This window comes from Scylla paramamosain, chromosome 40 (genome assembly GCF_035594125.1).
Source record: "Scylla paramamosain isolate STU-SP2022 chromosome 40, ASM3559412v1, whole genome shotgun sequence".
Taxonomy (NCBI): Eukaryota; Metazoa; Arthropoda; class Malacostraca; order Decapoda; family Portunidae; genus Scylla; species Scylla paramamosain.
Window position 1 is genome coordinate 10,671,604 of NC_087190.1, and position 5,000 is coordinate 10,676,603.

Here is a 5,000-nt window from a genome sequence, read left to right on the forward strand (position 1 = left end):
ATCTTGTTTCTAGGCTAACTATGCTCGCCAACACTTGTATTTCAATAGTAACACATCAATCTTGTTTCTAGGTTTCCCATGCTCGCCAACACTTGTATTTCAATAGTAACACATAAATTTGCATTGTTTTTTAACGTCCTATCTTCCCCAGCACTTAAATTTTTATAGTAATCGAAAAATATGCATTGTTTTTAAGCATTTTCCATTTTTGCCCAACATTTACCTTAAATAGAAATACATAAATCTTGTTTCTAAGTGCCCTATCTTCGCCAACACAAATTTTAAAAGTAACATACATTTGCACAGTTTATAAGTGCCCTATCTTCGCCACGATTTAAACCTTTATAGTAAAACCTAAATATTGTTTCCGAGTTTCTTATCTCTGCCAATGCTTAAAATTTGAGAAGTATCCCCACCCCTTGCATTCTTTTAAGTGTCAAATTTCAATGCCCCATAGTACATCCTTCTAAGTGTGTCAGATTCTAAAAGTTACCCCTTGCATCTTTCTAAGTGTGTGAGATCTGAGCAGTAGCCCCTTGCTGCCTTCTATGTGTGTCAAATTTTAAAAGTTCCCCCCTTGTATTGTTCTGTATATCCCATCTTCTTTGTTATCTTTTCGTTCCCTTCTATCTCTATTCCTATCTTTGCATCCTCTTCCTTCTTTTTCTCTTCTAGTTATCTTGTACTTTTATACCTACCTTCCCATCTTCTACTCCTTTTTTCACCTCTTCCCTCTTCTTTTTTTTTTTTTTTTTATCTTTCCAGTCTCAGTTCTTCCTTTTTCCTCCTCTTCCTTCTTCGTGTAGTTCTCTACTTTTTATACCTATCTTTCCATTATCTACTAATTTTTTCTCCTCCTCTCGTCTTCTATCTCTCTTCTTTTAATCCTAGTTTCCCTTGCTTGTCAAATTTGAGTAGTCTCGCCTTGCATCCTTCTTTATCTCCCATTTTCTTTGCCTTCCATCTTTCCCACACAATTTAGCAACACCGCTCCACTTACACACCTGCTAGCTATTCGTTATACGCTAAGTTTATGTTCTGCGGAAAGCTCGCATAATGAGAATTTCCATATATCGAACCTATCATCCCATTAATTGTACAGGTTATGTTCCACAGCCTGTTAATCTATTTATTCCGGCACCGTTAAAAATAAATAAATAAATAAAACACTAAAGCAACAGCAAAACACATTAGTAAAGATAAATCATAGAGTATAGTAAGAAAAGACACTGTAAACAAACAAAGGAGGAAAGTCCGGGAAAACATTTGCACCCAACACCCTTTAGCGCATGACAGCCACCTACTTCACCACCCTGTCAGTCGCACCGATAGTAACACCACCGCCGTTCCTCGCATAATAGGCTTTTTTTTTTTTCCGCATATCGAGAATACTTGACACATTTAGATTAGTCGCATATGATAAAATGTGTTTATTTCGAATTTGCATATATCGAATACCCGGTGTACACAATAAATATACACCCTTGCCATCGTTTGTAGTGATTACCTTTGAGATCCCGTGGGAATCAAAGAATTGTGTATTGTGGGTTAGTATTGCTATTGACGGGTGAGTGTATGTATGTATGTATGTATGTATGTAGGTATGTTAAATAAGAATATGAATAAGCAAGAAAATTAATAAATGGAAAATAGAGAACTAAAATATGATGAAGTGGACGAGGAGGAAATAATGAGGAACAGAGGATGGAAAGATGGGGGATAAAAGAAGAAAAACAGAAGAGGGAAGAGAGAAGAGGAGGAAAAGGAAGAATAGAGACTGGAAAGATAGAGATTACGCAGAAGAAAACTAAGATAGGAGGAAAAGAAAGACGATGGAAAATTTGGAATAAAAATAGGAGAAACAGAAGAACAGCACTTGAGGGCGTTGGGTGCAAATGTTTTCCTGGGCTTTCCTCGCACCGCACACAGCCCACTATTTATTTATTAGTTAAAAACAGCTTCTATGAAGTTAGGTGTTCTGAGACGTCTCCGCCAGTTTTTCTCACCCCCACCCCCAGCTGCTAACTCTGTACAAGGGCCTTATCCGTCCATGTATGGAGTATGCTTCACATGTCTGGGGGTGTTCCACTATACTGCTCTTCTAGACAGGGTGGAATCAAAAGCTTTTCGTCTCATCAACTTCTCTCCTCTAACTGACTGCCTTCAGCCTCTCTCTCACCGCCGCAATGTTGCATATCTAGCTGTCTTCTACCGCTATTTTCATGCTAACTGCTCTTCTGATCTTGCTAACTGCATGCCTCCCCTCCTCCCGCGGCCTCGCTGCACAAGACTCTTCTTTCTCTCACCCCTATTCTGTCCACCTCTCTAACGCAAGAGTTAACCAGTATTCTCAATCATTCATCCCTTTCTCTGGTAAACTCTGGAACTCCCTGCCTGCTTCTGTATTTCCACCTTCCTATGACTTGAATTCCTTCAAGAAGGAGGTTTCGAGACACTCATTCATCAATTTTTGACCACTGCTTTGACCCTTTTATGGGACTGGCATTTCAGTGGGCATTTTTTTTTTATTGTATTTTTGTTGTCCTTGGCCGGTGTCCTTCCTACATAAAAAAAATAAAAGGAGGTATAGAAGACGGAAAGATAAGAATAAAGTAGGAGAGATAGGAGAACAGAGAAGGAAGAGGAGAAAAAGAGTAAAGAATGGAAAAATTGGGATAAAAGTTTGAGAAGTAGAACAGATGAGAAGAGATAGGAAAAAAGAAGGAAGAGGATGGAAAGATAGGAATAAAAGTAGAAGGGAAGAGAGATGAGAAAATGGAATACAGGACAACAGTGTTCATAAGCTGAGTGTATGTATGTATGTAAGTATGTATCATTTCATGGTTTCAATTACTTTCATGTAATTGAAACCATGAGAGAGAGAGAGAGAGAGAGAGAGAGAGAGAGAGAGAGAGAGAGAGAGAGAGAGAGAGAGAGAGAGAGAGAGAGAGAGAGAGAGAGAGAGAGAGAGAGAGAGAGAGAGAGAGAGAGAGAGAGAGAGAGAGAGAGAGAGAGAGAGAGAGAGAGAGAGAGAGAGAGAGAGAGAGAGAGAGAGAGAGAGAGAGAGAGAGAGAGAGAGAGAGAGAGAGAGAGAGAGAGAGAGAGAGAGAGAGAGAGAGAGAGAGAGAGAGAGAGAGAGAGAGAGAAACAACACAATATTCACCATTTTGTATTCATAGCAAAAATATATAGTACAGATTACACACACACATACACACATACACCATCATAATAATCACCATATATTTGTTATCCACACAAGACCCACCTGTGTTGCACTTACTAACTAGAACACCAAAAAAAAAAAATTATAGTATGTACATAATAAAAATATATATATATATATATATATATTATATATATATAAAAAAAAAGGAAAATTTTGCATATCCATTATCGTCACTCATATACCAAGGGAAAATATACTGATGTGCACTGCGTTGGAAGATGACGGTGATGATGGTCAGATAGATATAGATAGATAGATGATAGGTATATAGATAGATAGATGATAGGTATATAGATAGGTTGGTAGATAGATAGACAGATACATAAATAAATATAGAGATAAATGGATACACTGATGGTCTGATAGGTGGACAAATAGATGGACAGAGAAAGATGGATAAAAAGATAGATAAATAAATACATACAATGGTGAATGGATAGATAGACAGATAGATAGATGGACACATAGACTGAATAAAATTAACACACACACACACACACACAGAGGATGGATAGCAAAATATATCACAAAAACATCATATACATGACACTACTAAGAGAACAGTCACTTAAAACAAAATAAAGTATTAAAAAAAAAGTAAGAGGGGTAACTACAGTAAATAATGAAGGAACACACTTTTAGCAGTAAATGCCCTGAATATATCTGGTTCCTCCCAAAAAATTGTAATAATAATAATAATAATAATAATAACAATAATAATAATAATAATAATAATAATAATAATAATAATAAATACAATAGTGCATCAATAAAGAAGACGAGGAGGAGGAAGAAACTGAAGGAAGAGAAGGAAGAGGATGAAAACAAGAGGAGGAAGAGAAGTACAAGATAAAATCACAGAACAAAGAAAAAATGAAAAAGGAAAGGAGGAGAAAAAACAGGAATAAGGGAAGGTAAGAAAGAGAAGGAAGAGAAAGAACATAAAATAAAGACGTAATGGAGAAAGGAAAAAGGGAAGGAATAAAAGGGAGGAGGAAGATGGATATAGAATGAATGTATGAAAAGGCAGAAGATGGAAAAGAGAAGAAGGGAGATATGAAATAAACTGATAATAAAATAAATATAATGATAATAGGAGATATACTATTACAACTACTACTACTACAATTTTTCCTTCCTCCACCACCTCCTCTTCCTTCCCTCTCCTTCTTCCTCCATTAACATCACCTCTCTCCTCTTCCTTATCCTACTACTCTCCTATTTCTCTCCATCTCTCTCTGTCACCTCTTTCTCATTCTTCTCTATCTTCTACTATTGTCCTTCCTCTTCCTCCTCCATCATTACCTCTCTCTACCTCCTCATTTTTCTCTACTTCTTATCCCTGTCCTTCATCACCACACCTTTCATCTCCTAGTTCTCTACTCCTCCTCATTTTCCTCTTCTTATCCTCTTCCTCTATCACCATCTCTCTCTCTTTCTCTCCACCTTCTTTTCTTCCTCTTCTTCTTATCCCCCTCCTCGATCACCATCTCTTTCCCATTTCCTCTAAATTCTATGGCAAATACTTCTCTTTACTTGCTATGACTATAACTACCACTCTCCCTCCTCCTCCTCCTCCTCCTCCTCCTCCTCCTCCTCCTCCTCCTCCTCCTTCCCAAAGCCATCACCTCTTTCTGGACATCTCCCAGCAGCGGTGAGAGCAGAGAGTGGCCATGGCAGGCACAGTGGATCTAATGACCTGCTTTACTACAATGGAGGTGGACAGGCGCTCAAGGTTCAGGGGAATGCAGGCCAAGATGTGGGACTCAAA

The 5,000-nt window shown here is 37.9% G+C and overlaps 1 protein-coding gene across 1 annotated transcript in view; it reads right to left on the bottom strand.

Annotated features, from left to right (window-relative positions):
* Nucleotides 1-3,076: 3,076 nt before the first annotated feature.
* LOC135092415 (leucine-rich repeat protein 1-like) overlaps nt 3,077-5,000 on the bottom strand; it is a 15,984-nt gene continuing 14,060 nt past the window's right edge. Inside the window, exon 8 of the mRNA XM_063990896.1 lies at nt 3,077-5,000. This exon is cut by the window's right edge and continues 85 nt beyond it. The gene's annotated coding sequence lies outside the window, so the exon portion shown is untranslated.